The following is a 25,879-nucleotide window of genomic DNA, read 5'->3' on the forward strand; positions in this document are numbered from 1 at the left end:
AGAAAATGAGCCCCTCTCTCTCCTCTCCAGCAAAACCCATATTTCAGGGTATTACATCTCTTTGTACAAATACTTGCGATCTCTGACTGAACCCCGCTTCTTTCCGTGACTAAAAAGGACATCTTTTGCACAGTTCATGACCTAATGGGAAAAGTTCCCACATTTCTAGCCATAAGGTGCCCTCTGGCGTCGTGAGGCGCCTTCGACCTGGAGTCACTAACAGTCGATAAATTAAACGTAATTAGTAGTTATTGTAATTAAACCCCAATATTATTTATTGTCCCAGTCACTAAGTCCGTCAGCAGTGAGAGGCATTTCACTTTAGCGATACGGCAGCGTTATTTTTAGGCAAATTGGCATGTAAACGTACGCAGACGAGAAATGATCAGCCGAGTTCTTATTCGCATTAACTCCGATATCGGGAAACGCCAAACAATACTGTACATTTTATCACCTATCACCAGGCCATATAATGCTCACCATAGACGTACTGTATAGGCTAAATAAGACTTGCCAGCGTGGAGTAAGTGATAAAAATGCTTACTATTGGCGTGTAAATTGTGTGATTTGCAACTCGCAGCCCAAATTAATTGAAGTGCAAATTGCACGACAATGCGTTAAAGGTCCCAGCATCGGTGTGGTAACCCCTCGGGTGCCTGAAGGCAATATTCTGCCATGCGTTGGTAGCCTGAGGCATCAATGGGATTAAATCATTTTCTGCTATAGGGTTTTGGTAAGAAGTCCTATTACATAACTCTAATTTGCATGTATACAAATGAGAAAGAATACTGCAACCTATTTGTGAAAACATCATTCTTACTGAACACAGCAGTCATTCTAAAGATTAGCGCCAGAATACTTACTTTAATTCCACATTTTAAAGCAGCAGTCAAAGCTGCCGTTTTATATTTTATTTTTTTCTTCTTTAATATGTGCACAATACAACACAGACAATGATAAGTAATTAGCTAAGTTGCTGATCGATGCATTCTCCTGTGATCGATCGGCGAAGATTCGGCTCGGGGGGTTCACTAAAGTGCAGCAGAAGAGGACCAAAGATGCAAAGTTCTGTGGGGAAGATCATGTGACCAGGCCGTCACCAGATATAATTGGTGCACTGAAAGAGAGAGCAGGGCTCAAAAAGGGGTGTGCCTCGGAGCCTGTTTCAGAAGAGGAAGGGGATGTGACTTTGTAAATTATTGCTATAGAATCAAGAATTGCTTGTTACTTTATAATACATTAAAAATGTCTTTCAGAGTTATAAAAAAAAAATCTCACAGTACAGAACTGATTTATTAAAAAACCCGCACATGTAGGATATTGCTTGGGCTGCAGCTTTAATATTCACCACCGCATTGTAAATATGGCCCAAAATGGTATTGCTAGTCCCACAATATTTAAAAATCTGAAGAATATAAAGTTAAACGTTACTAAAACCTTCCAAAGTTTGCAATGATTTCTATGTAAGTTGCATTCATTACTCTGACCAGGGCTAATCATTGCTTTAATTTATACAATTTGTTTGCTAGAGCCCGTTTCATTAATCTTAATGTTTTCTTCATTAAATATACTGATCTATTCACAGAGGGCGATAAGGAGCCATTAGGTGCTGACTCAGACCAAATAGACATATCAAGGAAAAGAATACGTGGACTGAAAATATGAAAGCAAAAATGCATCTCTTTTAATTAAATGACAAATTAAAAAACTGCAAACAATGGCATCAAGTTCCCATTTTACTACCGTATGTTATTGGATATTTGCAATCAAAATGGACATTTTTTTTATCAAGACATGGGTATGCTAAGTGCTGCAGCGTGGTAAGTAGTGGCTATTTGCATAAATTACTAATGGGACTTGCTTGGGTTTTTGGTACTGATAACTGAAAATCAGATCAAACAAAAATCATGGACAAGCAAAGTGTCCCCTATCTGCAATCCCAAATGCAGTAATGTTCTATACGGTATGTGCTAGCTAAAAATCACCAGCAGTGAAATATATACAATGAAAAATAAAGTTATTATTATTATTATTACAATGATCTAGTTTTGGTAAGAGCCAAGTTATTGTGAAGGAACATACAAGTGCAGTTAAACAAGGACTTTGGGGTAGGATTGTGTTTAGTTATGGGTAATTGGAGGACAGTATTTTATGTGGCGGAAGACAAGCTCAATTGTCGATATTTCATGGCCTCGCTAGCAGCGGAAGGACCTTGTCTGAAGAATGCATTGCGGATCGGATCAGTTGGGGAGAAAGGAGACTCTTCCATTTGGTGGGTTGGCCATGCTACAGTAGGTGACAGGGTGTGGTGGTGTCCTCTTGTGGTGGAAGAGGCTGCAGTACAGCCTACAGACCAATGACTGGTGGCAGAGCGTGGTCGTTTCCCCTTATGCTTTGTGACATAGTTTGGTGCTGTTATCTCATGGAGGTAGAGACAATATTCAATGGTGAATAGAAGAGTGTGGTGATGTCCTCTCATGGGATATTGTTTATGGAATTTAAATTGGCGCCCCCAAGTGGGTAAGGCTAGTGGCCAAGTTCGTCTGGAACTCTACATGTATGTGTGGTGCTGGCAAGGTTCATTTAATGTATGTATAATATTGTGAAGAAAATGCTGTGCACACTTTCAACCACAATTGTGTAATTTGTTGTTGTGTGTAGAAGTATATAACAGGGAGGTATGTGGGGTGGCATGGCCACAAGGTGAATGGGCAACAGAGGACTCTGACTGTTATATATCTCTATTCATCCACATATATGTGCAATAAAAGTTTTGCCTTTGCGTATTTAGTTAAAAAACTTGAAAACAAACACATACAGTAGCACATCTGTTTTACGCCTAGAGATAACGTACATTGTTTCAAATTCTATTTCTAACCAATCATAAAGGTATCAGACCTGTACTTTATTTCAATGTCCATTTAGCAGAGAACCAAGGCGGACAAAATTTTATTACAACCCCTCTCCACCCCACCCCCCCCTGCTGATTGAATTAATACAATTGTGGAACAGTTTTTATTTAAAATCAGCAACTGAATCAAGAATTTTGTTGTCTTAATGTTGGTCATCTCATACATTCTAAGGCTGCGCTTATAGTGCCGGCGACGGCGACGTCAGGCTGCGCTTATAGTGCCGGCGACGGCGACGGCGACGTCAGGCTGCGCTTATAGTGCCGGCGACGGCGACGTCAGGCTGCGCTTATAGTGCCGGCGACGGCGACGGCGACGTCAGGCTGCGCTTATAGTGCCGGCGACGGCGACGTCAGGCTGCGCTTATAGTGCCGGCGCCGGCGACGTCAGGCTGCGCTTATAGTGCCGGCGACAGCGACGTCAGGCTGCGTTTATAGTGCCGGCGACGGCGACGTCAGGCTGCGCTTATAGTGCCGGCGACGGCGACGTCAGGCTGCGCTTATAGTGCCGGCGACGGCGACGGCGACGTCAGGCTGCGCTTATAGTGCCGGCGACGGCGACGTCAGGCTGCGCTTATAGTGCCGGCGCCGGCGACGTCAGGCTGCGCTTATAGTGCCGGCGACGGCGACGTCAGGCTGCGTTTATAGTGCCGGCGACGGCGACGTCAGGCTGCGCTTATAGTGCCGGCGACGGCGACGTCAGGCTGCGCTTATAGTGCCGGCGACGGCGACGTCAGGCTGCGCTTATAGTGCCGGCGACGGCGATGTCAGGCTGCGCTTATAGTGCCGGCGACGGCAACGTCAGGCTGCGCTTATAGTGCCGGCGACGGCGACGTCAGGCTGCGCTTATAGTGCTGGCGACGGCGATGTCAGGCTGCGCTTATAGTGCCGGCGACGGCGACGTCAGGCTGCGCTTATAGTGCCGGCGACGGCGACGTCAGGCTGCGCTTATAGTGCCGGCGAAAGCGACGTCAGGCTGCGCTTATAGTGCCGGCGACGGCGACGTCAGGCTGCGCTTATAGTGCCGGCGACAGCGACGTCAGGCTGCGCTTATAGTGCCGGCGAAAGCGACGTCAGGCTGCGCTTATAGTGCCGGTGACGGCGACGTCAGGCTGCGCTTATAGTGCCGGCGACGGCGATGTCAGGCTGCGCTTATAGTGCCGGCGACGGCAACGTCAGGCTGCGCTTATAGTGCCGGCGACGGCGACGTCAGGCTGCGCTTATAGTGCTGGCGACGGCGATGTCAGGCTGCGCTTATAGTGCCGGCGACGGCGACGTCAGGCTGCGCTTATAGTGCCGGCGACGGCGACGTCAGGCTGCGCTTATAGTGCCGGCGAAAGCGACGTCAGGCTGCGCTTATAGTGCCGGCGACGGCGACGTCAGGCTGCGCTTATAGTGCTGGCGAAAGCGACGTCAGGCTGCGCTTATAGTGCCGGCGACGGCGACGTCAGGCTGCGCTTATAGTGCCGGCGACGGCGACGTCAGGCTGCGCTTATAGTGCCGGCGACGGCGACGTCAGGCTGCGCTTATAGTGCCGGCGACGGCGACGTCAGGCTGCGCTTATAGTGCCGGCGACGGCGACGTCAGGCTGCGCTTATAGTGCCGGCGACGGCGACGTCAGGCTGCGCTTATAGTGCCGGCGACGGCGACGTCAGGCTGCGCTTATAGTGCCGGCGACGGCGACGTCAGGCTGCGGTCGCTGGAAAAATAAAATTGATATGACTTCCAGCAATTGCAAGCAAGCCGTCGCTCCGTCGTGTCGCGCTTACTATGAGCGCACACGACGGCGGCAATGCATTTGTTTTGACGCGACGTCACGTAGCTGTTGCCGGCACTATAAGCGCAGCCTTACACAGACTAATGTATAGTCCGTAACCTAAACACTATATAAAAATGTGTTTAAGAGCCATGCTTTGTGACCTATAGCTACTGTCCATGAAAGTTTGAATGTTGTTTGTGCATATTCCTCCATTTATCCAACTTCCTCCTGACAGTTAAGGATTATTTTTATAGTCAGAAAGAAGAGTACATTTGGTTCCAAACATGCAGTATACATTAGAAAAGTCAAAATATAATATATCTCAGACATGATGCAGAACCAATGAAAAATATATAGGACATACAATCCATTGCGACACTGGATTTTGCCTATCTGACATTCTACATTATAAACATTTAGCTTTTAAATATAAGCACTAATGCCTATAAAATGTTTAAAATGCAGAATTAACAGTTATACAGTACAATTTGCAGCTGCTGCCTATTCTCTAAGTAACATTTTTTTTACTTGCTATAAATCAATCTTATACATATGAAAATATCACTTGACATTCACGTCTTAGGCTGCGCTTATAGTGCCGGCGATGCACCGGTGACGTCACGCTGCGGTCGCTGGAAAAATCACCTCCGTACACAAGCGCACGAGTCTCGTCTCCATAAACAAGCGCACGAGTCTCACTTCCGTACACAAGCTCACGAGTCTCGCCTCCGTACAGAAGCACACGAGTCTCGCCTCCGTACACAAGCGCACGAGTCTCACTTCCGTACACAAGCTCACGAGTCTCGCCTCCGTACAGAAGCACACGAGTCTCGCCTCCATACACAAGCACACGAGTCTCGCCTCCGTACACAAGCGCACGAGTCTCGCCTCCGTACACAAGCGCAAGAGTCTCGCTTCCGTACACAAGCACACGATTCTCGCCTCCATACACAAGCACACTTGTCTCGCCTCCGTACACAAGCACACGAGTCTCGCCTCCGTACACAAGCGCACGAGTCTCGCCTCCATACACTGTGATGTCAGTTTATGTAGAATTCAGCTGCTGTGCTGCTTCCCCATCACATACAACTGGGACAACTCTGGCCACGTTCCCCCACACAGCATTCCTTCCACTTTGCTCTATGAGGCAATTCTAGATTTTATCAACAGCATAATTCATAGAAATAAGCTCTGTAAAAAATTGGACAACACACACACGAGAGTGTAAGCTCTTCGGGGCAAAGACTCCTTTCCTAATGTTACTTTTATGTCTGAAGCGCTTCTTCCCATTATGTGTTACAGTATATTATTATGTTTCGTGTATTACGGCTGTGACGCGCTATGTACAGTACATGGATGGCGCTATATAAATAATGATACACATATACACACACACATATAAAGATGGGTGAATCTTTGGACGGATTTGGATCTGCAGCGGATTGGCCGGTTCCATTGGCCCACGGATTTCAGCGGATCAATCTCAAAAAGGGCGATTCGTGTTTTCCGTGAATTCCGCAACCCGTGGACAGATTTGTAGCATCCAATCCGCGAATTCAGCAATCCGCTGGCAGATTCTTAAGAATCCGCAAAAGGATTGCTGAATCCGCGGATTGGATGCTGCAAATCCGTCAACGGATTGTATCCAATGGCGGATTTTCATGAATCAGCGCGGTTTAAAACCGACTAAATCCAGCCGGAATTTACACTGCGAAATGGATTTTGGGGAGAAAATCCAGGAAACTGATTTGGGCGGATTCGCCCATCTGTATACACACGCGCACACACGCGCCCACACACGCGCGCACGCACATACACACACACACTTTAAAAATGGAATTGGGAAAAATAAATGTATTCATATTAATAACTTGAATATACTGTATATGCTATAAACAATATATTATAAAGGAACAAAGTAAAAGCTAGCTGTAGCTTCTAGCTACAATTTATCATACTGTGAGCTGGATTGATCCCTTATTTATGACTAGTGCATAACATTTATCTTAGTAGGGAATGGTACATGCAATGTGATTTTTATAATAAACAAAACAGAATAAGAACAAGATAATTATAGGTTGTAACAACTTGTGCTACAGTATAAAACAGTTAATATCTAGGCTCAGTTGAAAATAAATGAGAAGCAACATACTGTACAGTACGTTTCCTATTCAGATACCATTTGTTTGTTTAAGATTTATATTTCTTTATCTTTCATATTTCTCATATATAACATCTCTGAAGGGTGCTAAGGCTGGATCCAAAATATAGTGCGGTCCGACATGTTAAAGAAAGAGACACAGTATAGCTGTGCTAATGAGTAAAACTAATGGGAAAGAACACACATACTCCAAAAACGACTACTTTGTATAATCACTGTTAGGCTAATCCAATACTGCAGGTAACAAAGTAAGAAATACTTCCATTAAAAAGAACACCATGTTACTTAAACCAAATATGTCAATTAGCATTTTTTAAATAGCCTAGTTATCTGTTTTTCGTTTTGTTTTTTTGCCAGTTTCAAATTGTTGAATAGAGGCTATTGGAGTTAATTTGTGACATTTTGGAAAATGTGATGTTTTTATTAAAGCTGCAAACTTTCCGTTCATCAACTGGTTTCAAGTACTGTACATTTTGCATAATTTATGACACCTTTTCACATTAGTTACATGTTATAACGATCAGTACAAACTCCTCTCAGTTTGGGGGGGGGGGGGGTGAGCAGCTTTAAAACAGTTGCCATTAGCTTTACAGAATATCTAATCCAGGGGTGGTCAACTCAAATCCCCAAGAGCTACCAACAGGCCAGGTTTCCAGGATATCCCTGCATCAGCACAGGTGGCTCAATCAGTCACTCAGTCAATACTGCACCATCTGTGCTGAAACAGCGATATCCTGAAAACCTGACCTGTTGGTGGCCCTTGAGTGTTGGAGTTTGCCTCCATGGTTCTAAATGGAAGTGGAGAAGCAGTTTTCAGTGGGTTTAAAGGTGCAGACACGCCTTCTGTAGCAGTGATGTGATAGCTTTGATGTGTTAAATCTTTGCACCTTTTCCACCATCACTCAGCCACTGTACTATCTCTATATCATTTAATTATATAGTGTTTTATATTCTATGTTAATTAACTCCAAAAATTATTTGTATTTTGGGAAATGTCTGTAGCCAGCTCCGCCTCTTACCTCCGGGCTGCGTGAAGGGGATGGCTGTGAGGTTGCTCAGGTGCATGGAGTGGGCAAGCGGGTCGTTGGTATTCCACCGAGGGTGCCGCCACCTCGCCCGAATGCCGCGCGTGTGCAGTAGCAGCTCGCGCATGCATAGATGACATCTGGAGTTGCTGCGGCCATCTTACTACACCCGGCGCATGCGCAGTGCACTAAGAGAGGTGGCCATTACAACCATAGCTCTGCAAGTGAACTACAACTCCTATCACCCTCTGGGAGTAGAGACACATGACCCACAGCAGCCAATAGGGCTCCCGGAATTCCCTGCAACAGAGTGATACATTTGGCGAGCTCAGCGGGACCACGCCAGTTGGAGAAGGAATGCAGAAGGAGAAGGTAGGGTCTGAGTGTCAGTGACACCCAGACTAGGCCAGATAACCCTCTTTAGGCCCCGACTTACAGTAGCTTGTAGTTTCTGCAGGGAAGGCCCCTTAGATAGGGACGCTTCCCCATTGTACTGTCTAGTGTCAGGAACACAGTGATTGCGGCCTGTGGTCTGGGACCAGACTCTGTATGATGATATTATCCACGCCGGAATTCACCCCACGTGGTGGTGGATGCCACAGTACACGACGTCGCTGGATCAGCGGATCCCTGTTGCTAAGTCGGCCACACCGAGTACTGGAGTACTCGGCAGGTACCCAGGGCCGCCAACAGGGGGGGTCTGCTTGGGTTGGCGTCCGTTGCCTGGTGGGTCAGGGGGCTTGGCCGCCCTGGCCCCCTGCGCAGCCGTCAGGGCTGCCAAGGGGGGGGGGGACAAAAGATGATGGCTGCCGGTCGCAACTGGGCCCCCAGTCTGCATCAGATGCAGGCCTTCCTGCCCCAGCCTCCGATGTCAGGACGCCGGGCCCCTCTGACATCAGTGCGCCTCAGTTTCCGGTGCGCGCTGACTGGAAGCTCAGCGTGGGACACAGAGTGAGGAGGCCTGCATCTGATGGCCAGTCGTGGCTGGGCCACAACTCTCTGCAGGACGCCGCAGCCGTCGCCGGACCCCGACCATCCCCAAGGTATGTCTACTTTTTTATATGTATGGGGGGTGGAGTGGGGGTCTTTTTATATGTATGGGGGAGTGGGGGTCTTTTCACTATGCTGCTAGTTAGGACATGGCATTTAAAAGCACATGCTGCCTTGTCTGGGTAAGATGTATGACTGATAGTGTGAGGGGGGGGGTTTGTATGGGAGGAGTGTTTTTTTAAATGTATTGGGGGGAGTGGGGGTCTTTTTATGTTTATTGGCGGGAGAGTGAAGGGAAAGTTTTGTGTGTCTGTGTGTGTTTTGTGGGTGTAAAGGGGGCCAGCAGTGTTTTATCGGTGTGTGTGTGTGTGTCTTCTGCTGGTGTGTGTTTTGTGGGTGTAGAGGGGGCAGCAGAGTCTGTTTTGTTGGTGTGTCTGCTGTGTATGTTTTGTGGGTGTAGAATGGGAGCTGCAGTATGTGTCTTCAGTGTGTGTTTTGTAGGTGGAGGATGGGTGCAGAGTGTTTTGTGTGTGTGTGTGTGTGGGTTTACAGGGGGCTGCTGGTGTGTTTTGTGGATGTAGAGAGCCCAGCAGTCTGTTTTGTTGGTGTGTGTGTGTTTGCAGTGTGTTTTGTGAGTGTAGAGGGGGGAGCTGCAGTGGGTGTGTGTACAGTATATAGAGGGGGGCTGTGTGTATGTACAATTTCCTTTTAATAAACTTGCAGTAAAATCAAAATAATGTAGACAATCCTGCTGCTAAATCAATATGACTACAAAAAGTGTCTTTCTTTTTTTATGAAAAATGTAAAAAATAAATAAATAAAACATAAACCTACATTTAGCCTATAATAGTAATAATCCCGTCAGAACAGGGCATTACTGGCCAATAATGCCCTAGCTGGGTTAAAGTCCCTTGGCTTTGTCTCGGGCCTTCAACTCTTCCAGCCAGAGCATTATTGGCCAGTAATGCCCTGTTCTGAAGGGATTATTACTTAAGTTAAAAAAATGTATTTCTTAACTCTTCAAGTGGAGATAATGGCAAAAAATAAAGAGCATAACTAGTGCTCACATGAAAAGTGTTGATTGTAATAGTTATTTAAACTCCAAGAGTAGCCATTATGGGGATTGGCTAAAGGACATCCCCTATTGCCAGTTGTTCCAAAAGGTCAGGAAGAAGCGTTTTTATCTCCCTGGCCACCGGGAAGAGGCAATCGTTCTGAAAGACCGATTTGTACTGGCAATATGTTGAGACTGTGATATAATCCGCTATGGAAAAGGCCACAAATGTGGATAGGAACACATTAATAAATGAAAAGGGTAAAAGTAAAGAAGATAGGCCAGAAAGCAGTAATACACTGTCAGATGGTATCTCCTTCATTACAAACTACAACTCTGCAGCACATAAAATCAAAACTATTCTTAAAAAGAATTGGGAAATCCTACAAAGTGATCAAGTTCTAAAAACTTTATTGCCTCGATCCCAGGAGTAAGCTATAAAAGAGCAACAACAGTTAAGTGTTGATGCACCCAATGAAACAAGCACTATAGATGTTATAACGCCTTCAAATGCCAACTGGTTACCACCAAAACCCTGTTTCTTTTCTGTTGCAGAAAGTACTCTGTGTGCCACATGGTGAGAAAAATAAAACATTCTACGTAGCAAAGAATAAAACAAAAGAATATCAAATGAAATCTTTAATGAACTGTACGACCACTTTTGTAGTCTCCTTACTGAAGTGCCAGTGTGGCCTCCAGGATGCGGGACGTCCTAAAATATTACTTGAAATCAGACTACAGGAACATAGAAATATTCACAAAGGTTTCATGTTACACCGCGTCACGTCACGTTGATCCGTTTCATAATCAGGACGTTAGAGGTCTGCGAACTAAAGGTATAGAGCAGGAGTCTCAAGCTCAGTCCTCAAGGGCCACAAACAGGCCAGCTTTTATGGATATTCCTGCTTCAATAACTGATTGAGCCACCTGTGCTGAAGCAGGGATATCCATAAAACCTAGTCTGTTGGCGGCCCTTGTGGACTGAGTTTGAGACTCCTGGTATAGACCATACAGTATACCACCAGATCATAGATGGCGAGATAGGAATCAAATACTGGCATAACGAGAGTCCTTTTGGATTTATTTTTTGGACTAATTTGCACCTAATGGGTTAAATGAGGATATTGATATCATCTCTTTCCTGTAAGCCCACCTGTCACTAAAGTCTCTTTCCATTCTGAATGGAAAATATGGATTCTTCTCCTGTTGGAAACTACACACATACCCTTAGTATGTATAATAAGTATGCTTAGTATGTATACTATACCCTTAGTATGTATAATAAGTATGCTTAGTATGTACAGTATACTATACCCTTAGTATGTATAATAAGTATGCTTAGTATGTACAGTATACTATACCCTTAGTATGTATAATAAGTATGCTTAGTATGTACAGTATACTATACCCTTAGTATGTATAATAAGTATGCTTAGTATGTATACTATAGCCTTAGTATACTGTTCTGTATAAACAATAATTTGACAAAGTTCTAAATCCCAGTGTGGAAAGGATGCGTATGTGAACCTATGATGCACTATTTGATAGTAACTTGGTTAATATACACGTATGTCTATATCATACCCTCTACCTGGGATCTAAAAATAAATATAATAAAAAGTTACTCTAAAGAATGTAGGTGTAGCCCCCTTTCTCTTTGCCTAAGGGAACTACGTGGGGGCGACTACGCGTGCTGCTGTACCTGTCTGCTCACAGGAGACCTGAGCCTCCGCCTCTGAGAGCCTGGGGTGAGCTCTATCTCAATGCGTACAGCGCCTCCACCTATGAGGGATCCCAGTGTTGGCGGGATAACCCCTCACAGGAACCGATACTACAGCAATAAGCAATAACACAACACACAATAAATATATACGGTATATATATATATATATATATATATATATATATAAAATCAAGAAAAAAGTGAATAGAGTAGCGCCACTCATAGACCAGTGAAAAATAATAAACCCTTTCAAAGTGCTAAATTTCAAGATAAAAAACAATCCTATAATGAGTATTAAATGTAAAATTAATATTGACAAACTAAAATATACACTCTAATATATAAACATAAAAATAATAATAATAAAAAATATAATAAAAAAATATACAGTCCAAGTGTAAATGTCCAAACCCCAGAATGAGTCCTGATAGGTAATGCAGGAAATTGTACAGAATCCAGGGGTCCGCGGCAGCTCACAGATGGAAGAACCACTTCCAAGGCAGAATCTATAGATACAAAAAGAAAACAGAGAGCGCACGCCCCATAGTGTGATCCTGTACATTTAATATAGGGAAGGGAATGGTGGAGGGTGCATTGCCTAAATATTCCGGTTGGACTGATAACACGTCACGGGACAGTTCCTGCATCGCTGGGGATCTTTTTGTCACAAATTGCTTGTTTATCACTTATACTTTGTAAGTGTTTTTAATCCCTTCATCAACCCCTTCCCTATATTAAATGTACAGGATCACACTATGGGGCGTGCGCTCTCTGTCTTCTTTTTGTATATGTATATATATATATATATATACACACAGTGGTCGACAAATCACCCAAAAATCTACTCACCGACAAAAAAATCTACTCGCCACCTAGTACCACACGTGTGCTGCTTTGGCCAATAGGAGCTCGCCACGATGTTAAATCCACTCGCCCGTGGCGTGCAAATGTATAGGTTTGTCGAACACTGTATATATATATATAATCTGATCTTTACTATAACAATGCTACACATATAACACAGTACCACGTGACACAGTGTAGTGCAGTGACCCCAACACGTGGGGGTTCCCCCAAAGTACTGAGGGTTCGCGGCACTAATAACCCCTGGGGTCCATCCCAGCAATCTCACACAATTGTGAGGTAGCGCTACCCCCTGTGGATGTAGGTGCACGTTGGGTACCTGCCTGGGTACTCTAGTACCCAGGTGCTGCTTGGCGTGGTGTGTTGGAGCAAGTCCCACGCAGCGGGGCCTCCAACACAAATGCCCTCTCTCCTAAGGGTCCTTATCCTCCTAGCAGTGTGAGCTCCAGCTGGAGGGTCTCACACAATGTCTCAGGGTCCTGTGGCCTGGTCCCTGGCTGCAGAGCGCCATGTGGCTGTCTGGTCGCCGGAGCTGTAATAATAATAATAATGGGAAGAGTCCCTATCTGGGGCCTTCCCTGCAGTACTCCTCTACAGGTGTCTCAGGGCCTAACTGGGACATAGGGGCAAAATCCAGGCCTAGTCCAGGAAGCATGGCTCCCTCCCCGAGGATTCTCCCCCCCCGGAGGATTCTGGGACTCGTAGTCCTGTCATAGTCCATGCGGAGTCAATCCAACATGGCCACGCACTCTTTTCCTGCAATGCCTTATGGGGCTTGTAGTTCCTAATGCCTTTTGCAGACATTTAAAGATTGCCACTGTTCTGGCCGCAACTGTGCACGTGCAACAAGTCTGCTGCAGCTGCCGCTACCTTCCCCACACGCGCGAGGCTCCGGCGTATCGCTGATCAACCAGGCAGTTCCCCCTCACCGGAGGTAAGGAGGCGGGACTCGGCTACATAGGTCATAGATGCTGTTCCTTATTCTGTGTACCGACCCGGCTTTCCACGACGATCCGCACCTCTCCAGAACCGACCTCGGCATTCGGACAAACGACCATTCTACCCTCTCCAAACCTGAACACGGCTAATAGTACCTGCAACCTTCTGCACCTCTCCTACTCTGACCCCGGCAACTATATCGACCATCCGTATCTCTCCAACCCCGACCCGACTACCCCAACCAAATCTACAATCCAGACGCGCCCCCGTGGCTGTGGGTGGCGTTATATCCTTTCCCAGCTCAGCACCGCGGGTGCCGCCTTGTTTGTGGTGAGCATAGCGTGACAGATTATTTCAAATGCAATATGGTTACAATGTCCCTAATGGGGATTTTATACGTGTCATTTCTATATGATATAGGGGTTTTTAGGTTAAACTCTGAATCATATATATTCCTGTGGATATCCTCTCTATTCTCTCGTTCTTTGTTCTGAAATCAATTATATCTGTGTAAATAGTGACTTGTATACTATGCTAATAGGTTAGAATATATACAATTATTTCAAAGGCAATATGGTTACGATGTCCCTAATGGGAATTTTATATATGCAACTTTCTATCTATATGGTATATTACAGGGAATGGGAGGGGGGGAGAAAAGGGACAGAACTCTCGCTTCAGCTTAAATTAATATGTGCATTATTATACACACGGTGCAACAGGTGCAGCGTGCTGACGCCACGACGCTCGCTGCTCGCAGTCTGGGAGAGGTGGCTGTATGAGTGGGCTGACACAAGCTGCCAAAAGGCCGGTTCTATACTGCGGGCGCGCGCTACGCCGTGCGCCCGTGCGGCAGTTATAGATGGCTGAGGTCAGTCAGCCCTTCTATACAAGGGCCGCGCACGGCAGGGAGCGGGGAGCCGACAGACAGCGGCGAAGAAAGTGGGAAGAATTAATTTGCGCCGCTACCGGCGCTCAAATGTGCGTGTGCGCGCTTTCGCACAGGCAGGCGCACGTGCACGCGCTTTCGCACAGGCAGGCGCACGGCCGCATGCAGCATAGAATGGGCCTAAGGTTTTGCAACTCTGTTACTAATTGCTTATATCAATTCTAGGGTAGCGAGCTTCAGGGGCTGTAACTTGATACGGTCACTGATCCTCGCCCCCAGGCTTTAAACACGATTTTGTGTGCCTATTGTTATTCCTACTAAGAGAGAATAGCAATTTTTTGTGAATCTAATTACGTTACAGAGAAACTTTGAAATCTAAACATCACCTCGTCCCACTTATTAACTTATTAACTTTGACGACGAGCACCAGGATGGGCTAAAATAGCCGATTCTTCTACTCACATGCCATTTATTGGAGTGTATGATCCATCACGGTTATGTGAGAAGTGGGGGAGTATGCATATGCCTTAATGTGCTAATAATTTGACTATTAGGTTGGATGTAAGAGGGCTGCAGTCATTTTGCATAGCACACGCATATGATTAGTCCCTCTCACTGTTTATTATCATCCCAGCCTAAAAGTATAAAGCAATACACTATGCGAGCTCCCCTGGCTCGTTAAGCACTAATTATTAAGCTACTGTTACAATCCAGTGGCTGAAAAAACAAAGAGCGTCCTGATTTCATATTAACTAAGCATGCACAGTGCTTGCTACTATTATACAAGTATAACTGCTATCCCAGTCCACTTGGAACCTGGAACCTACTAATAGGTTTGGGGCCATCTAATGCGCCAGCCTGATTTGTAGGTCTGGGGTCTTTCGTTTGTAAACACACCTAGTGATACAATACACTGTTTCTCTAAAGTAGATTAAGTGGTTTGGAAGACGGTTAAATACCACAACAGTTTACTGAGTGGACATAATAGGGAATACGACTGACAGCATGGATCATTAGTCCAGCTGTACCCCAGTCCACTCCTTTACCCATTAATATTAACAGGGGGGGTTGTAGTGCTCTAGTTCTAATCACTAGACATGGAGATTTATCAATAGTCACTAGAGTTGGTTGAAGATTATTTATCTAGAATAGCAACTGATAAGGATAAAAGCTACATAACAACACCCTAAAAAGTGGACATAATAGATTTACAGTTCGTATCTCGTTACTTTTATGTATATAGATCACTGATGGGCCATAGACTTCACTTTACTAATCTGGTATATATATACATGTATATGTATGTATGTATATATATATATATATATTTCTGTTGCTATTCATATATTTGTTTTTGTTCAATATATCATTTAACAAACGGAAGGAAAGATTCCCTGTAGAATACGCTCAAGGTGTCAAATGTAAAATGAGTGAAAATTGAAATCCTTTTAATTAATACAAGTATAAAATATATATTTTATACTTTTATTAATTAAAAGGATTTCAATTTTCACTCATTTTACATTTGACACCTTGAGCACATTCTACAGGGAATCTTTCCTTCCGTTTGCTAAATGATATATTGAACAAAAACAAATATATGAATAGCAACAGAAAGAATCCCAAAGGGGAGCACACGGGTGTAGCCAAAAGTATAACAAAATTTATTGAGATATAAAAACAAGGGAGAATTTTAAAAAGAGGTGGGGGGGGGGGGGTTCCTTCCACCTATCACAGTGGACAACAGCACAAATGCAAATATATTGCTAGTACACCTGGGATAACATCAACTCCAATTGAAGAAATAAGTCATGAACAAAATAATGGACGTAAGTGCATCAGACGGCTAATTCAAACAGTGGTGTCTCCAGCTGTATCAGAGATGCAAGTATGCCAAACATAACACACAGGTGAGTGGGCCCACTACACACTGAGTGATGAACGTGAAGATTAAATGCAAATGAGTATATTGATGTGATGGGATGTGGCACGCTTGGGTGTTTGAAGTGAAAAACCAGTCCTGATGAAAAATTCATATGAAAAAGCTGCACAAAGTCAATACATAAACAGTCTATGAAAAAGCAAATGCATGTCCAAAGCAAACAAAAGGAGTTATCCCATATACATCAGCAACTGGAGATTGGTAGTGATGATGCATGGAGTCCAAATCACTGGAAGAGAGGAGTGTCCCCCCCACCACGCTCCCACCCCTACGCGTTTCGATGGGGTGGTCTTCTAACAATGTATTTAATGGGTTATTATATTTTCATCTCTGTAGGGAGAAGCCTCTCACTATATTCGTACAGGCACTGGCAGCGCGCAGCAATACATTTCCACGTGAGTGAAAGGATACTCCGACGCGGCTTCTTCACATAGATAAATGCAAAATGTGAATGTCCCCTTTGGGAAAGTTTGGTCGCTTTGGGTCTATGAATTGCTTGTTTTAGCGGATATAACCAGCATAGCACCCTTACTCTTCCAATTAAGAGGGTGATTACAAAATGTATTGCTAATAACAACCACTATAAGAAAGTGCTGACAGCATTATTGTAACAGGGACATATCCCTGTTTAAATAAAGCAGCATCAGAGCTCTGAGCATCCAGCAGAGAGATAGTTAATTACAGCCACTTAATTAACTGGTCTCACCTGGACTAATGAGAGCTCTGTAAAAAGCCTCATGTGAGACACAGGAGAGAGATTTCTTTGCTCACATTTGGGCTAACAGAAGGAGAGCAGAGAAGCCTGCACACACACACTGTCTTGAGCACAAAGGCTGCACTGAGGTCAAGACACCCAGAGACCTATATTTCCTGGACAGAGAGGACCGAGGAACCTGCCAGAGACTGACATCGAGGGCCACCTGCTTATGGTATTTCCTGAGATTTTGGGGTGATAGGCTGGTAATGGGAATATCCCTCCAGTCCTGCAGATAGGGTCTGGGGAAGTAAGTTACCCTTACACAGGGAGAGGGGTTTGTTATTTTGTTGTTTTTGTATGTTTTGCCTGGATAAAGGAACAGGCTCAATAAAGCCAAGATATAATTTCACCCTAAAACAGTCTCCATTTGTAAGGGTAAAAGGGGACGATAGACAGCACTCTGATAGTGTTAAATTTATGCAATTGCAGGGTGCACGGAACAAAAGGGGACCCTTATTCCCCTGTATAGTACTATCAAATCTACGTAAGTACCAGCACTCACTGTCTAATAGCTAAATTATGAAAACAGTTGTAATGCAGAATAAACATTTAATAATAAAACGAACCAGAAATAAATCAAATGTGTTTGCAGAAACCAGTATCACAAATGGGCATGTCACAAAGTATGGGGGGGGGGGGGGGAAGGAAAAGGGGAAAAACATGAAACACAACGAATATACACAAAAAACGGAGAACGGAAAGTATGCTAGGGGGGCGACGTTTCGAGGGACTACCTCTTCATCTGGCCCATTCCCCCTGGTCCAAAAGGTCCCAGAGGTACTTCCCTAAGCCTCCCTTCCCCTATAACTGGTCAAATCAGACACCCCTGAAAATAGATAGCAAACATACAGTGTAGGCTAAATACAGCTAAACAGCTAATAGCAGGGCAGCAAGAATCCACTAAAGTCAATGCCAGTAGTTCAAGTACCACAAGAAACTGTGGGCAATGGTACAGCAAAGGCTGAACACAGCTTGCAAGAAAGCAGCTTGCAAAGAAGCACCAGGAGTCCACAACAGTCAATGAAAGGTTAATGGGAATAGCAAATGAAGACAGTAATCAAACCCTCTGTGGCTCTGCTCCTTGTGCTCGTGTGGAGTGCATAATTTTAAATGTGGAGTGCATTTTATTATTAAATGTTTATTCTGCATTACAACTGTTTTCATCATTTAGCTATTAGACAGTGAGTGCTGGTACTTACGTAGATTTGTTAGTCTCCATTTGTATAACTCTGCACACATCTCTTACAATCACGGACAAACCACCACCCTGATGAAGTGATTCTAATCACAAAACGCGCAGTGTCAGCTGTTTTTTGGCTGCACACCGGTACCTGCGGAGGAACTTTGGTTCTTCCTTCAGTCCGCCCCCACGACCTGCCGTGATAGAGCGCACTGTTGGTGTCGTCATGGAGGCGACCGCACCACTCGTGCGCAGACCGGCGAGCAGCAGAAAGAAGACGGACACCGCAGGACGAGTTCAGTGGGAGCCACACTTCCCATAAAAAGTGTGAAAGCGGTTTTACTTTGGATACCACTTGTTTTATAATGAAACTGTGTTCCACTATGGGGGTTTTGTGCGCTTTCTCTTATCTTTTTCTCCAACATGTAATCTGGTTCTGCTGCACACACAATTCGTATAGGTTAGAAACACATATATTGAATTAATTCAGCAAGAAACGCGGACAATTACAATGTTTATTGGGACAAGGCCACTTAATCGGGTTACGAGTAAACTTATATAATGTGACAAACGGCTTACTCCGGGGCTCCGCCGTCTGTCCGGGACTGTTAGAACACGGTCTTTTAGGGTAGGTTAAATGATGAGACGTCACGTACTGTTCCTTTAAACAGGCTATGCCTGGTTTATTCAGTCCCAGGCACTGAGACTGCCACAGTTTAAACAGAAAACAAAGCCAAACAAAAAGCTGCTCGTCTGAGCGATAACTTAAACTTAGATGTCCCTGACTCAGAGTTGGAAGTGGCTTGTCCACTTCCACCAACAAAATAAGTACCTTTGCAGTCTTTAGACAAACTAACAGAATGAATGAAGCGATTTGGGAAAGAGGCTTTCTCACCCCTCTGCAGTTCAGCAGCCTTCCAGGCTCTTGGGCGGGGCCCAGAGGAAACAGGAAACAGGTCTTATATACCTGAACTCTAATCAGCATGACAGGTGACAGAAAACAGGCAGCAGACAAACTGTGGAATGGAGTGCCTGTACCACGAGGCTGCCCTGTTCAGCTTAGACAGGACAGAAACTGTTCAGTATCCTGGGAGCCCTGTATATGGAGTTTATTACCAACCCCTGGTTTCTGTCACATATCCTCCCCCCCAGCTCAGACCTCGAGGGGTGAGCGACCATGGATATTAGGGAGTGCATCCTTGACAACCCGTCGGCATTGCCATGTTTGTGCCCCGACCTGTGTTCCACAGAAAATTTAAAGGGCTGTAGGCTTAGGAACCACCTGGTCACCCTAGCGTTCTTCTCCCTATTTTGACACATCCAGGTAAGGGGTGCATGATCTGTGACCAATCGGAACTTTCTCCCCAACAGATAATACTTGAGTGTCTCTACAGCCCACTTTATTGCGAGACACTCTTTCTCGACTATGGAGTAATTTTTCTCCTGGGGATTTAGTTTCCTACTTAAATAAAGGATGGGGTGCTCCTCCCCTTGAGACTCCTGGGAGAGTACCGCCCCCAGACCTACCTCAGATGCGTCGGTTTGGACTACGAACTCTTTGGAGAAGTCAGGTGTGACCAACACTGGTTGGGCACAGAGAGCTTCTTTCAGGCTTCTAAAGGCCTGTTCGGCTTCGGGGGACCACTTTACCATTAGCGGTCCTCTTGCTTTTGTGAGGTCGGTTAGTGGGGTTGCCTTAGTTGCAAAATTGGGAATAAACCTCCTATAGTAGCCAATTAACCCCAAAAAGGTCCTTACTTGTTTTTTTGTGACTGGCCTTGGCCAATTTTGTATCGCCTCTACTTTGAGTGTTTGTGGTTTGAGTAACCCTCTACCAATAGAATACCCCAGATACTTGGCCTCCTCCAGACCAATAGTGCATTTAGCGGGGTTAGCAGTTAGTCCAGCAGACCGAACTGCGTCGAGCACAGCTTGGACCTTTGGAAGGTGGGACTGCCAATCTTCACTATGGATTACCACATCATCCAGGTAGGCGGCAGCGTACCGAACATGTGGTTTTAAAATTTTATCCATCATTCTTTGGAATGTGGCGGGAGCTCCATGTAAGCCAAAAGGCAGCACCTTATATTGAAAGAGGCCGTCTGGGGTTGAGAAGGCTGTTTTTTCTTTTGCCCTTTCTGTGAGGGGAACCTGCCAGTACCCTTTTGTTAGGTCTAGGGTTGTGAGATATCGGGCTTTGCCCAGTCTCTCTACAAGTTCATCCACCCTGGGCATAGGATAAGTATCAAATTTTGACACCGCGTTTAGTTTCCGGTAGTCATTACAAAACCTTGTTGTACCGTCTGGCTTTGGGACTAAAACTATAGGGCTGTTCCACCCACTTTGGGATTCCTCAATTACGCCTAGTTTTAGCATTTTTTTAACCTCTAAACTTATAGCCTCTCTCTTGGCCTCTGGGATTCGGTACGGTTTAAGGTTAACTCGGACCCCCGGTTCAGAGACTATGTCATGTTTAATTACGTTAGTTTTACCTGGCTGTGTAGAGAAGATTTCTTTGTTCCTTCTCACTAAACTTTGGACCTCTCGTTTCTGATGCACGGACAGTGTTTCAGCTATGCTAACCTCTGGGTCAGTTTCTTGATTCTCTGACGGACCTGGGGGTACTAGGGTTAACAAGACCTCTCTATCTTTCCAGGGCTTGAGTAGGTTTATATGGTAAATTTGCTCAGGTTTCCTCCTACCTGGCTGCCTTACCCTATAATTTACTTCTCCCACTCTTTCCAAGACCTCATATGGCCCATGCCATTTAGCAAGGAATTTACTCTCCACGGTGGGAACCAGAACTAGTACCCTATCACCTGGAAAAAAAATTCTGACCCTAGCACCCTTATTATACGTATTCCTTTGTGCTTCTTGAGCTTTCTCCATGTGTTCCCTCACTATGGGTAGGACTGCAGCAATGCGGTCCTGCATTTGGGCAACATGCTCTATTACACTTCTGTAAGGGGTAACCTCGTGTTCCCAAGTCTCTTTGGCTATATCCAGTAAGCCCCTTGGATGTCGGCCATACAATAGTTCAAACGGGGAGAAGCCTGTGGATGACTGGGGAACTTCCCTAATGGCAAATAACAGGTATGGTAACAAACAGTCCCAGTTTTTCCCATCCTTATCGACCGCCCGGCGTAACATGCTCTTTAAGGTTTTATTGAACCTTTCCACTAAACCATCTGTTTGTGGATGATAGACTGAGGTTCTGAGATGCTTGATTTTTAGGAGTTTACATAGCTCTTTTGTTACTTGGGACATAAATGGTGTTCCCTGGTCAGATAAGATCTCTTTAGGAATTCCGACCCGGGAAAACAGAAGTACTAACTCTTTTGCTATGTTTTTAGCAGAGGTGCTACGTAGGGGAACTGCCTCCGGATATCGGGTAGCATAATCTAATATTACCAATATATGCTGATGTCCCCTAGCAGACTTTATTAGGGGTCCTACTAGATCCATAGCAATCCGGTCAAATGGTACCTCTATTATGGGAAGGGGTACCAATGGGCTGCGGTATGCTTTGAACGGGGCGGTGATCTGACATTCTGGGCATGAGGAACAATAGTTTGTAATTTCTGCCAGAACCCCAGGCCAATAAAAGCTTCGGAGAACCTTTTCTTTTGTCTTTTCCACCCCTAGGTGTCCCCCCAATGGATGACTATGTGCGAGGTGTAATACTACGTTACGGAATGTCCGTGGTACCAACAATTGTTTAGTTGTAACTGATTTTCTTTTATCAACCCGATATACTAGGTCGTTCTCTACCTCGAAGTAGGGGTAAGCAAGTGACCTATCTGGTTGGCCATGAGTACTATTCTGGTCCCGTATATTTCCCCTTGCTACCGCTAATGTGGGGTCCTCCCACTGGGCCTTCTTAAAACTCCCAGGACTGACCTCTAGGTCAGCGAGGGTCTTATCCTGTACTGGGGTGGTAAGTGCCTGATCAACATCTTGATTTGGGGTATTCCCTACCAAAGTAGTGATGGGGAAGGGAATTTCACAGCACTCCTCCTTTTCCCCCTTCTTATTTGGGCCCTCGTCAACCTCCATTTCTGAAAAAGGGAAAGGATTTGTTTCTTCTAACACTTCGTTATGGTCTGCTATTGAACTCTGGGCGCTATTCTGAGCTGGGGACCACATTTTTAGAAAATGGGGAAAGTCGGTCCCTATTAACACATCATGTGCCAGTTTGGGTACAACACCCACCTTGAAATCTAAAGAACCAAATTCTGTTTCAAAAAAAACATCAACAGTGGAATATTCATGATTATCCCCATGTATACAACAAATTGCCACTCTTTGTGAACTGTTTACCTGTTTCTTCTTAATGGGCAATAGGTATTCGGACACTAGTGTGACCATACTCCCAGAGTCAAGAAGTGCCCGAACCCTCTTACCATTAACCTTTACAAATGCCCACAGATGGTTATTCAAGGGGTCCTCTGGGCTAGGGCCCATACATTGGGACAACAGCGAATAAGGTTCCACGCTGTTGCATTGCATGGGCTCATCATTTAGTGGGCAGATTTTTGCTGTGTGGCCCCTCTCATGACAATTTACACATTTAGGTACATAGTCTGTGTCCCACTTAGAGCCTTTTCCCGGCTCCCCATGTTGGCTATTGCCCTTAGTGTGCGAACCACTGTTGCTGGAGCGGCGTGAAGGTGGTCGCCGCTCTTCAGCGCCCCTTAACCCCGGTACCCTTTTACCGTCTCTGGAAGAGTCCTGGAACCTCGGATAGTGGGGTTGCTCCACGACTGTGGGTTGCGGGTGCTCTTCTGCTGCACTGTACCTTTCTACAAGGGCCACAAGCTCATCCGCATTGTGGGGGTCACTCCGACTGACCCAACGGCGTAAGGCAGAGGGAAGTTTCCTCAAGAACTGGTCCATGACCAACCGTTCCACGATGTGGCTTGCTGAGTTGATCTCGGGTTGTAGCCACTTCCGGGCGAGGTGGATGAGGTCATACATCTGGCTTCGGGTGGCTTTATCCATCGTGAAGGACCATGCGTGAAACCTTTGGGCACGAACAGCCGTGGTTACGCCGAGGCGGGCGAGGATCTCGAACTTCAATTTTGCATAGACGTTAGCTTCGGCTGGCTCTAGATCAAAGTAAGCCTTCTGGGGTTCGCCGCTTAGGAAGGGTGCGATTAGACCAGCCCACTCAGCTTCTGGCCATCCCTCTCTCTGTGCCGTGCGTTCAAACGTGAGAAGATAGGCTTCCACATCATCCGAGGGTCCCATCTTCTGAAGGTAGTGGCTTGCCCTGGTCATTTTCGGAACTGGGGCTGCCTCTGCCAGTGGAAGGTTACTGATAGTCCCCCTCAGGATCTCGAGTTCCTGCTGTAAGCCCTGAGCGAACCGCTTTTGCTCCTCTCTCAGCAGGCGGTTTGTCTCTTGCTGGTTTGCATTAGTCTCTTGCTGGGCTATTAACAGCTGTCGCTGGGTTTCACTCGCCTGTTGCTGGGCTTCATTCGCGTCTTTCTGGACAGCGACATTGCGTACCAGCGCACTCACCACGTCTTCCATCTTGTTTGGAGAGAGAGAAAAAAAAACCTTCTTTTTTTTTTTTTTAAAGTTCTTTAACCCCCAGACCTTTCAGTGTTCTGCCCGCATTCTCCACCATATGTGACAAACGGCTTACTCCGGGGCTCCGCCGTCTGTCCGGGACTGTTAGAACACGGTCTTTTAGGGTAGGTTAAATGATGAGACGTCACGTACTGTTCCTTTAAACAGGCTATGCCTGGTTTATTCAGTCCCAGGCACTGAGACTGCCACAGTTTAAACAGAAAACAAAGCCAAACAAAAAGCTGCTCGTCTGAGCGATAACTTAAACTTAGATGTCCCTGACTCAGAGTTGGAAGTGGCTTGTCCACTTCCACCAACAAAATAAGTACCTTTGCAGTCTTTAGACAAACTAACAGAATGAATGAAGCGATTTGGGAAAGAGGCTTTCTCACCCCTCTGCAGTTCAGCAGCCTTCCAGGCTCTTGGGCGGGGCCCAGAGGAAACAGGAAACAGGTCTTATATACCTGAACTCTAATCAGCATGACAGGTGACAGAAAACAGGCAGCAGACAAACTGTGGAATGGAGTGCCTGTACCACGAGGCTGCCCTGTTCAGCTTAGACAGGACAGAAACTGTTCAGTATCCTGGGAGCCCTGTATATGGAGTTTATTACCAACCCCTGGTTTCTGTCACAATAATGAAACTTATATTATGAAATGTACTTCATGCAATGCTAAAAACCATATATTTATATGTGTATGCTATGAACAATACCCAGGGTTCAGTGCCCCATTGTCAGGTGCAGAGTATGTGTGTGCGTGTGCGTGCGTGCGTGTGCGTCAGAGACCCAGACTGCATTTTGTAGACTTGTAGCAAAGGGATGACTGTCATTTCCCTGCCAGCACCACAACAGATAACCCTGATCGATCACATCTAGGTGGGCACAGATTTCCGTGGCTGATACTATACACCTCATACATAAACCTTGGCGCCTTGCAGACGCACTAACCAGAACGCAGGTACATGTGGGAAAAAAAACATACAAGCAATGGTGCAAAATGTTTTAAAGTGAGTCTGGTAAGTAGATTTCTTCAAAAATCCAACGAAATGTGTACTCACACATTTCTTAATCTTTAGGTGCATATAAAGGCTTATTTGCGATGCTGTACCAAGAATATCAGCAGGTATAGGCACATGGTGCTAGATTAAACAAAGTATTTTGATCAAAAGATCGACGGCTGGAATCTGGAGCGCTCTCTTTGCTCCTACGCTCCGCTGGGCTCGCGTCGTCCGTCTCCGTACTTCCGGGTGGAATCCCCGGATGATAGGCAGGTCTGCAGGTGAGCAGGTATCACTGTGTGCAGCCTCCCACTCGATCGTAACTGGATACACTCTACGCGTTTCACCTTTAGCAACGTTTCATCAGGAGTGTCTTGGATTGATTACAAGGTCTTTAAATACCCTATCTAAACATTTCATTGGATAACTGCAAACAAATTCAATATGGAATCTCTAATTAAGCAATAAAGTAACATTGATTGTGGTGCTGATATTAGTACTAGGATGATGAATACCATATTAAGTTTCTAAATGGCCAATCAAGTACTGATGCAGCCACAAGTATCTGAACACTTGCCTGGGAAAATCTGGGACAATAACCCAGTAATGCTGCAACATTTCTGTGACATTTCTGCAGACAGACTAATGGCCCATCGGATTAACACAGCGGGGGTCCCTGGCAGTCCCAGAGGGGGGAGGAGACAGGGGGTGCATGAGGGAAACTTTGCGCACCCCTGAGGTACAGTACCACCCCATCCTGTACTGTATCTTTTCTTGTCTTTGGTCTTGTTTATAATATTAAATGTTTTCTTCTTTTCCCCTTTTTGTAACTGTGAATCTTTGAGCCTCATTGGGAGAAAATCGCCTTATAAATAAAAGTTATTATTATCCAGTGTGCTCCTCGTCTACATATCACATACACATGAGGCTTATTGCTGACGCGGGTTGCGCACCTTTTAGTGAACCTGGGTTGAATACAAATTGATGTATAATGTGGTCCTGATGATATATGAAATTGTGTAACATACTTCCAGCCAGGGCCGGCTGGGATTTTCACGGGGCTCGGTGCAGGGGCTTCTGCGGGGTCTCTTACCTTGTCCGGTGCAGCATCTCCT

General features: G+C 45.4%; 1 protein-coding gene across 1 annotated transcript in view; it reads right to left on the reverse strand.

Annotated features, from left to right (window-relative positions):
• The window catches only part of PIK3C2G (phosphatidylinositol-4-phosphate 3-kinase catalytic subunit type 2 gamma), a 218,116-nt gene that overhangs the window by 19,592 nt on the left and 172,645 nt on the right, over positions 1-25,879 (reverse strand). The window lies entirely within an intron of this gene.

Source organism: Ascaphus truei, chromosome 5 (assembly GCF_040206685.1).
Source record: "Ascaphus truei isolate aAscTru1 chromosome 5, aAscTru1.hap1, whole genome shotgun sequence".
NCBI lineage: Eukaryota > Metazoa > Chordata > Amphibia > Anura > Ascaphidae > Ascaphus > Ascaphus truei.